We start from the raw sequence: 10,978 nt of genomic DNA, 5'->3' as shown, positions 1-10,978 counted from the left end.
TCACTTTACTAAATATGGTGAGTGTAAACAAGGATGCACAACACATACAATTGGTGAGTGCAAGTGTGCAGATTTATAGCAGTTTGGGACTTTTCAACCACAGAAAGATCATCATTTGAATACTTTGGTATAGCCATGATCTCAATCTATTCCCAACTTACGCCTCTTCTGCGGGTCTCTCTCAGAAGAGAGAGTATTATTTGTTGGTTTCTAATCTGCTACCACTGAACCAGGTGCAACTTCACTAACCCAGCAATCTAAATGAGTGTGTTGACTTATGAGCTACAGCTTCTCCAGTTTTTTTTATTTTTTATCCTTCCAGCCCTCCTAGATCCTAGATTTTTCACTGCCAGAAACACCCATTGCTTCCTCAACCCCAGACCCTCCACAATACTTCTGCAAACCTATTCCTGAGTATTGTGTTTTCCTTATGTCTTCCTGATTTAGCCAAAAAATGTATGCTGTTAGTGTGATCAAGTAATTATTGGTACTTTTCTTGTCAGCTAATGTGTATGTGAAAGGTATTTCTAGGTATTACCAAAGGTATTCTCTGAAAGTGCCATTTTTAGAGCAATTGATTACAATGTATTGAAATGCACATATTTTACAAATGTACATAAAATATAAGTATTTATTTTAACTTGCTGCCTATATTTATACATGAATACTTAGCTTCAACTCAGTTTTTCTATAACCTACAATCATTTGTAGCAGTATTTACTTCTGCTTTGTTAAAGAATAATTGTCAATGGAGCTGGAATCTCTGAAGTACTGATGATTATATAATCTTCTATGTTTACATGATGCAGGAAACATGCAAGAAGATAGAAACTTTTACTAAACTCAGTATCTACAATTATCCATGGGAATTATAAAAAACATACCTAAGCAAGTTTTAACCTTCTACCTACTATTCAACTTCTTGAGTAAAACTTTGTTTCATTGTGAGCAGTAGGTCAGAAAAGATATCTTGAACCAATCTAATGTCATATCTCTCCTACTTTTATAAATAAATAGTGAGAATTTTTCATTGCCTTTTCAACAGCATTTCACACTTCTGCTATTGACTGTCATTTAATTGGAGCAGAATTTGCTACATCCTCAGCTCTAGGACAAGGCTGTGATTGACCTAAAACTACCCCACTGTTCTTGGATAAGGAGAGGACACATAACAAGTGACTTACACCAATTAGTGGATGAATGACAATTCTTCTAACTCACAGAAATGTTCAAGTACACACTTGATCTTTTTTTTCTCCCCTCAATTAGAGTAGAGTTCAAGGCTTTTGTTCAAAAGCTCTATGTTCTTTTAAAATCACATGGTGTTCAGATGTAAAGCCTGGAATCACTGCAGACATTTCACTAACACGAAAGAGGATAAGGATGATACTAATACGACAGATGAGCTTATAGCTCAGAGAATGACTGAGAAATGGAGCCAGAGTCTTATTCAAACTGAGATTCAAACTTGCCCAACACCTGGATATTTATAATTACATTATCCAACAAATTTCTATGCATGTTCCAAGTATTTGAACCATTAATTTTCTCTTACTGCAAATGAAAACATGCTAACTGATGTAACCTATTTAAGAGCCAGGCACTAAGAGTTATCTTAAGAGTACAGGGCAGGGTTGGGGGTAGGAAGGCGTATCCTATGTACTTAAAAGCTCAGCTACTACTAGAGAAAATCATATGCTAAAGTAATTCATTGCCATTGATCCCATCCTTTAGGTAAGAGCACTTTCTAATATGCACCTAAGCATCCTGTTGACATTCCTTTGATCTCAGAAAATTCATGAGTGAAGTTTTTCAACCATGTAATGGATCAGTGAGCAGAAAAAAGTAGAAGAAATTCTCTAGTAACACTGTGAATTTTATTTAATAAGCTGGGACAAGGGAAGTGAAGAATAATGCTTTCAGTTAAGCAGGTGGTCATTCACTCATTTGTCCATTATTTAATTCATTCAGTATTATGCAAAAGTCAGACACATGAAACTTACAAGTAAATGTAAAATGAATACCTATGATAGTTGCAGTATGCAGACAAAGGGACATTTAACCTAGTCATAAAAATTATGGAGTACTTCTCAATAAAGTATCAACTGAACTGAAATCTAAAGAATGAATAAGAATTAAATTGAAATCACCAAATTGAAAACTACCAGTAAAAAAAAAAAAATACTAGAAACCCATAAAATTATTCCTTTGTTTTATTTTCGAAGTCTAAAACATTTTATTGTCTAAATAAAGATACTTTAAAATAGTATCTGGATTTAAAATTAAACAAACACATATTTATATGCTCTGAGTAAGTAGTAGTTTCAGCTACTGTGTGTTATTTGTACCAGATCCTGTGTTAATACTGGTCTTTGCTTGTCTTTTCCATGGAAACCATCTGACATTCTATGCTAATTAGAAATTAGGTAAATTAACCAAAAAAATATTGTTTTGTAAGATGTCATTCCTTCATAGAAGCACTGACTCAATATGTCACACTGCAAACGATGCTGTTGAAACCACTGAGGACTGCATCCTAAAACCTTTGTCAGGAGACCAACAAAAAGGACAAAGGATCCCCTTCAACAAAGGATGAAAACAGAAACAGACTCTCTACTTGCTTAATTAAAAAATTATTCTCCAAGAAAACACATACTTTTCAAAGTCTATCAGGAGAATTCATTTACTAAAACAGTTTACAGGTAAGAAAAAGTAACAAAATTCAAATAACTCAAAACTCAAACACCTAATTATTGTTCAAGTTTCTTGGTAAAGTTATATCTAAAGCTTTTTTATTAAATTTTATCTTTTTTATTAACTGCAATAGCCACTGGGACAGTTCTTGGCACCTAATAGGAACTCAATAACTATTTATTGATTAAAGCTAAAAATTAATTTGAAGTGTCTTCCAGCATCTTTCGGTCTATGGTTCTGAAAATATTAGCATCTGAGGAAATATTCCCGATAATTTTTCAGCCTTCTTCTTTCACTTTTTTCCCCCCAAACATAGTACCAGTGGGACTAGAAATTATACACTTGGAATCCATCAGTAATCAAAGTACAGGTTTCCATAGAAACCCAAACCCTTGTGCCTTCAATTTTTTTTCCAAGCAGAGATACAACAGCAGATTCAAATTTACTTAAGAGGATAAATACTGTTCAAATGATTACATGTTCATGTAATGTGCTAAATATATGCTGAGGATTCTAAATCTCATTTGTTTTTTGCTGTGAACTTATTAGAGGATTTGGGATTTCTATTTTGCTTTCTTAAACATCCCAATTGCTATGTTGGTAAACAAGCGTTTGGGTTTCATTGGTTGATGGGTTGTTATTTTTGTTTTTGCTTTTTTAGTACAAGTGGTTTGAGAGATGATTCCAGAGAAGCAGCAGTATGGTTTGCAGGGAAATAAGATAGAGACAGGAAATCAATATAAGATGTGTTATTTAATGGATTAGGGTTCTAGGGCAAAGAGGGCTCCATCTCATCGGGGTTCTATGGGAGAACATATAGAGATGTATCCCCTCAGAGGAAGAAACTAACATTTATCCAACAACTCCCATTTGTCATCAACTGAAGGCTGCTTCTAGGGTTACTAGCTTCTGGCACTTCAGGTCTCTTTTCACCCTAAAGTGGGCTCAGCTGATTAAAACCATTGGAAGGAGCCCAAAGCCGAGGATTGAATGTGCCTGTAGTGAGGTACCATCTTTGCATACAGTAGTGCCAGGGGGCACGTGCAGGCCACCAGCAGTGTCTGCTCCTGTAGCCTAGAAAGTGTTCAGCCACTTTTATTACTGTTTTCGTTAATATTTTATTGTATAATTATTTAATATTACTTTTAGTTGTCTTAGGAATTCCCTGGTGTCTCAGACGGTAAAGCGTCTGCCTACAATGCGGGAGACCTGGGTTCAATCCCTGGGTCCAGAAGATCTCCTGGAGAAGGAAATGGCAACCCACTCCAGTACTCTTGCCTGGAAAATTCCGTGAACGGAGAAGCCTGGTAGGCTACAGGCCATGGGGTCGCAAAGAGTCAGACATGACTGAGCGACTTCACTTTCACTTTAGTTGTCTTAAAAATTTTAACTGATATGTAACAAATTCCTCTATTGAGCAACAACCAAAAGTAAACAAATGAATAAACAAGTAACATTTTAAAATGTTATTATTATGAAATTTATATTTGTGTCACTAAGCACCCTATGTGGGTACAGAGAAAATCCTAGAACATATGCCTAAAAGACCACAGTCAGTTATCTATTAAATATTTTAAAAATTCTCACCAGAAGTTTCTGCAATTGGCCTCACTCCTGGTTGTTTCTTGGTCTGTTTATTGTGTTTAAAACTTAGATACCCTTTATGCACCCTCAGAAAATATGTGTGCATACAAATCAATATTTTATTCACATGCACACTATATTCTGCAATTTCAAGTAATTCACACAACCAAATTTCAGTCCTAGACAGTCTCTCCAGACGTCATAAGCCACAGTCCACTCAGAGGAGGCAGTCTCCAGGGTCAACCACCTGTTTCTCACTCATCGTTAAAAAATGATACTTTCTGATAGTAATGTGCTGACATTTAAAAACAGTTATGAGGTGAAGGGATTGCAAAACAATTATGAGGATGCATATATAAATATTTAAGAGGACTTTCAAATTGACAGTCCAAGGAAATAGACAATATATTATAAAGCAAGATGCTTTAGAATGGTAAATGATTAGACATCTGGTTTTGAGACAATTGGACTTCCTTTGTGGCTCAGATAGTAAAGAATCTGCATGCAACACAAGGAACCTGGATTGGATCCCTGGGTCAGGAAGATCCCCTGGAGAAAGAAATGGTTACCCACTCTAGTATTCTTGCCTGGAGAATCCCATGGACAGAGGATACCGCTCATGGGGTTGCAAAGAGTGAATTGCAAGACTGAGTGACTAGCGCTTTGAGACACTTACACCTCCCTCACTCCTTGAAGGTATAGCACAGTCTAAGATGGGAGGTCAGAGGGGGATTTTTGAAGAGCATTTCTGCTTAGACAGCTGCAGGCATGGGATACTTCCTTCCTTAACGTAGTTGAGAGACTTTGCTAAGATCGCTTGGAGCTTGATTTCACTCCTGTGCGGCTTAATCCTTTGGAGGTAACATGGAAGAAGACCCGTTCTGATTTAGCCGGCAAATCTAAGAGGATGGTTAGCTGTTTTAATTTTAGAATAAATAGAAGTTGCTGCAGTGAGCATCCTGAACTTTTTAAAATATCTGTTGAGACAATGAAATAAACATTTCCTACAATGTGCAAACGTGCAAAAGAGGATTTGTCTTAAGTCCCATGCAAAAGAGGGCTTGTCTTAAGTCTTTTTCAATGAGATCATCTGGGGGAATAAACAGAGTCCGGTATCTAGAGGTAACACTAGATGAACAGGAATGAGAAGGAGATAATGATCAGCAGGAAGAGAGGGACATTCAGCCTTGTCAAAGGAATTGCATGGTGAGTGATACCTGACATCAGGATGGACTCTGAAGGTACCACTAAAAGCCCTCTCTGAGAACCAGTTTCAACTACACATTTGGCATGTATCATGAACTGACTCATTGGAAAAGAATCTGCTGCTGGGAAAGATTGACAGCTAGAGGAGAAGAGGGCAACAGAGGATGACAAGGTTGGATGGCATCACCGACTCAATGGACATGAGTTTGAGTAAACTCCAGGAGATAGTGAAGGACAGGAAAACCTGGTGTGCTGCAGTTCATGGGGTCACAAAGAGTCAAACATGAATGAACAACAACAATCTGTTTGGCAAGCATCGAAGGTAGATCATACTCATTGCATGAATGCACTCAGAATTCTCCCTTCCCCTTGCTTACTCTCTGTCCACAAGCTTCAATTCTGCAAGATCCAACTCAATATCAAGACCTCATAAGCAAGTGCAAAGAAAAATAGATTAATTTTACTTATAAATTTAGTTTCAAAAATCCTAACTACATTACAGAAGCAATGTAGTTAGATTCCAGAAATGCAAGATAACACATTTAAATATCTAGCAATGTGATATTCCTCTTCAAAGCTGAAAAAGAAAAACATTAAATAATCATCTTACTATGAGTCAAAATGCTTTTAATGAAAACTAGTATCTATTGATAAACAAAAACTCTCAGCAATCTGGAAGTGCTGGAAGAAGCTGCTCGTAATAGAAAAGGAAGTTCCTTTCTTCAAAGGGACTCGGATCACAGGGACCAGGAAAAAAAGGGAAAAAAATCTGGACTAGTGAAAACAGCACATCTCATGATCATCAACAGAAACCACTGATAACAGAGACCGTCACCCTCTGAGCTTTGCTCATGGGGAGCTGCCTGCTGTCAAACCAACAAAACAGGAGGAATCAAGGCTGCCTGAAAAATCATTATCATCTGAAAGAGTACTTTATTTGTTTGGATTTGTTACAGAACATTGACTGTTTTTACTTCCCAGACATCTTTCCTTGTCTCTCTGCAAACAAACAATCTAGGTATATACATACATTTTTTATAAGTGACTCAAAGAAATTGTAGTTTGTTTTAAAAAAAAAAAAAGCACATATTTTCCCCAGGGAAAAGCAGTCTTGGTAATTTATTATCTAGTGTTTCCAATAGCTAGAGCAGGATATGCAAAACAGAACAAGGTAGAGAATGATTTTCAAAGAAAGAAAGTTACCATAGTCATGCTAAGTAGAAAATCCCTCATAGAAGGAGCTCTGTCTTATTGTGGCAAAATCTCGGTCCAGAATTAAGGGGCTGTCATGCTGGAAAGAAATGTGCGTGCAGAGGCCCAACGCTATTCTGCCATCTCAGTGAGAGAAGATGTGGAGGCTGCAAAGGATATTTGTGCAAACTGTGCCCCCAAAGTATCCACACACAAGTAACTACTTTGCTTTGCTTCAATAACCTGAAATTTGATTATAAGGACTGAAGAGTATAAACCAGGTTTGATTTATTCCCATGGTTTCTTGAGGATTTAATTCCTATTTAATTTAGATTACTTTTTAAAAATAGCACTAGAAATATCTTTTGATATTGATTCTAACAGAATTCTACAGTGATAAGAGAACAGATTCTGTATGATCTCAATATCTTTAGACCATGAAATTTTGCTCTTTTTTAATCCTCCTGGATACATTCCAGTGTCCCCTAGTTTATAGTCTATGGGAACTTGAATAGAGTTCACATCCAACTGTTATGAGAAGAAAAGTGAAAGTGTTTGTCACTCGGTTGTCTGACTCTTTCTGACCCCATGGACTGTAGCTCTCCAGGCTCCTCTGTGCATGGGATTTCCCAGACTAGAGTACTGGAGTGGGTAGCCATTCCCTTCTCCAGGAGACCTTCCTGACCCAGGGATTGAACCCAAGTGTCCAGCATTGCAGGAAGGCTCTTTTACTGCTTGAGCCACAAGGGAAGCCCATGTACAAATCTTAATTATGCTGAATTGGTTAATAGTGATTTTCAGGTCTTCTATATCTTTCTACTTCTCAAATATTCATTCTATTAACGTTTGTGAGTTTGATATTGAAACTCCAACTAAAAATCTTAATTTATCTACTTAAATAATTTTAATATATAGTGAAACTATATGTAGCCCTATTCTGTATTTTCCAAGTTTCCTGTAAATGTGTATCATACTTTCATAATTTAAAAAATAAAAAAGAAAGAAAGGGAAACAATTTAAACCAAAAAAAAAAAAAAAAAGACTAAAATGTGGCCATGGGATGTAGAACATTTTGGTAGCTGCTCCATGGTCTTATCCACTGGTAACTGAGCACCCACCTGACCCACTGGGAGAGCTGCCCCGTGAGACACTCAGCTCATAGGCATCCTTGTGAATATTACCAAAGAATTGATCCTTTTGAACTATGGTACTGGAAATAACTCTTGAGAGTCCCTTGGACTGCAAGGAGAGAGAACCAGTCTATCCCACAGGAAATCAGTCCTGAATGTTCATTGGAAGGACTGATGCTGAAGCTGAAACTCCAATAATTTGGCCAACTGATGAGAAGAACTGACTCATTGGAAAAGACCCTGATGCTGATAAAGATTGAAGGCAGGAGGAGCAGGGGATGACAGAGGATGAGATGGTTGGATGGCATCACCGACTCAATGGACACAGGTTTGGGCAAACTCAGGGAGGCCTGGCATGCTGCAGTCCATGGGGTCGCAGAGTCAGACACAACTGAGCAACTGAACTGAACTGTGAATATTATATTTGTGATTTTCTTGGAAGAAGCCCTTTTTTCTCTCATTCAAGAAATGAAGAGAAGCCCAGGCCCAAAATGCAGATTTGCTGACAATCACTGTCAAAGACCTGCCCGAACCCCTGGGGGTACATCCCCGGGGACAGACTCCTCTTCTGATTTCTATGCCATTGTTTGCAATGAAGACCAGCAAAGAGGAATGGAGGAGAAGTGAGAAATCTGGCTTAATTAAACAAAAGATTTAAAATGAAGCTGCTCCTTGTGTTGGGATGAACAAAGATTCTGAGTTTAAATCTGGTCTAGTTTTTTAAATATATGATGTCATGTGAATAAAATGTCAAGAATACTGGGTGTTTTTGAAAGTAAGCCTTTACTAGCTCTGTGATCTTTGGCATGTCATTTAAACTTCTCTCAACCTAGCTTTACTTATTTGTAGAGTAAGTACCTGCCCTTTCCATCCCATAGGTCAAGTTAAAATAATGAAAACACTAGGTGAAGCCAAAGTGAAGTAAGATGAAATTACTTCTAGGAAGTAGCTGGATGTAGTGCAAACAACATAGACATCGCAGTTAGGAGATTTGGGTTCAGTTTAAGATTCTGTACTTGGTTGCTTGGTAGTTATTTTGGCAGTTTGGGCTGCAAGAACTTGCAATAAATAGTAGAGAAATCACTGGCACAGGTTTATTGTCAAACAGTCACAGTTTCAAGTATAGACTGTGCAACCTAATAATATGTGTTATGAGACAAGTGTGTGCTCTTTAAGACTCAGTTTCCTCTCTTATAAAATGAGAACAATGTTCTCCAACAACACCAAAATTAAACTTCTAGTATGCCAAAAAAAAGAATGGAAAAAATAAGGCAGCTTCAGACGCAGAAAGAAATGAGAAAATTAAAAGGTAAAAATAAACTATACAGAAAGGCTAACAGTGGCTGCCGTTTGTAAAGAACAACAACAACAATTTAAAAAAAGGTTTCTGTAAAAACTATCTAAACAGTTTATGAAGTCAACTTTAGAACTCTAAACCAGTAAAAACCAGTGACATTTTTCAAGGACATCAAAATGGGTCAAGATATTTTTTTCATATTTGAAAATAAACGATGAAAACTTTGTGTGTGAGCTATGTCTCAGCCTAACACCTAGGAAGATCAAGTATAAACAGGTCAGTAGAGCATGTTCACAGGCTCATATACCTTCTTTTCACAGTAAGTTTCCAGTGACCTTTTCTGAAAACTCAGGTAAGTTGAATTTATCATTTTTTAAGATTTAGATTCTGTAGTAGAACGCAGAAGCAGCACAAGTAAAACTTCCAAAATTAAAGCAACATGCAGCTAAATCACTGAAGTGCTATATCTCCAATAGCTATGTTAAAATATTTATGAGGCAAGAATTTCAAAACAAAGCTGTGTAATATGTGAGATGCATAGTTGTAGGAAATATTTCATTTTAACTTGTAGTTTTTTCTGAAAAGAATGGAAGCAATAAACCACATCTGATTCAAGTTATGAATAATTCAGCTCTGTATGTTTGAGTGCAAAAAGATGTATAGTTTAAAAAAATAAAGGTAGACTTTATAATAATGATGATGGCGATAATATAGTGAGGTTAAGGTAAGATACAAATACATAAGTACCCAGGTTTAGTCCAACATCCAGGCGCCCAGAAGGCCATCTAGAGCCCTCAGCATACAGGTGCATATTCTATGCCCATGTCCATCACTGGAGTGGTACACTACCTCTGTATATCTGCTTATTTCTAACCTTTGCCAAATGACTTCAGGTGACATTCTCTGTTTTTCCTCTTGATTGCTGGTTCACCTATAGCTTTGTCTTCCCTATGATTTTGATTTGCCAGGAATCCACAAGACCCTGCTCCATCTCATAGCCTCTTTTCATCTTCAACTTCCATGCAAGCAACTCTATTTCACAATTCACATCCCCAGGAGAGATAATCTGATCAGTCCTTCTCATCTTTTCAAATCCATCCATGGCACAAATTTCTAGCTGGCCTTTGGGCCAGATGCCTACTTTTGACCTAATCGGCTGCTAACAGGAAAGTCATATGGCCTTCATAGCAAGGAATCTGGATAAGGAACTTTTATTTACAAGGACTGTGACCTGATACCTAATGAGACCTCTCTCAGCGATTATGGAAATCTGCACAGATCACTTAATATCTTTAAGCTTTCCGTTCCAACTTCACAAGATTTTTGTGATCATGACCTGAGACCATTTATGTAAAAGTGTTCTGAAATCTCTATAGTAAAATAATATATGTGATATAAATATACATAAATTTAACTTTTAAATCATTTAGTTAGTTCTGTGTATGTAACGATTGACTCTGAATAACTTGTGGTCAGTCCTCAAAAATAAGGTGCTTGGACTTGAAAATGTGTGGGTTATTTTTTAATATATTTTGATATTGATTTCTAACATAATTCCATAGTGATAAGAGAACAGACTCTGCATGATTTCAATACCTTTAGACCCTGGAATATTTGCACCTTGATTTATGTCGGGTGGCTCATACAGTAAAGTGTCTGTCTACAATGTGGGAGACCTGGGTTCAATCCCTGGGTCGGGAAGATTCCCTGGAGAAGGAAATGGCAACCCACTCCAGTACTCTTGCCTAGAAAATCCCACGGACGGAGGAGCCTGGTGCAGGCTACTGTCCTTGGGGTCTCAAAGAGTCGGACACGACTGAGCGACTTCACTTTCACTTTCACTATGTCCCTGGATATGTTCCAGTGTCTCCTAGTT

The sequence above is a fragment of the Odocoileus virginianus genome, chromosome 34 (genome assembly GCF_023699985.2).
Source record: "Odocoileus virginianus isolate 20LAN1187 ecotype Illinois chromosome 34, Ovbor_1.2, whole genome shotgun sequence".
NCBI classification, from domain to species: Eukaryota; Metazoa; Chordata; class Mammalia; order Artiodactyla; family Cervidae; genus Odocoileus; species Odocoileus virginianus.
Note: the sequence above shows the minus strand (reverse complement) of the source record.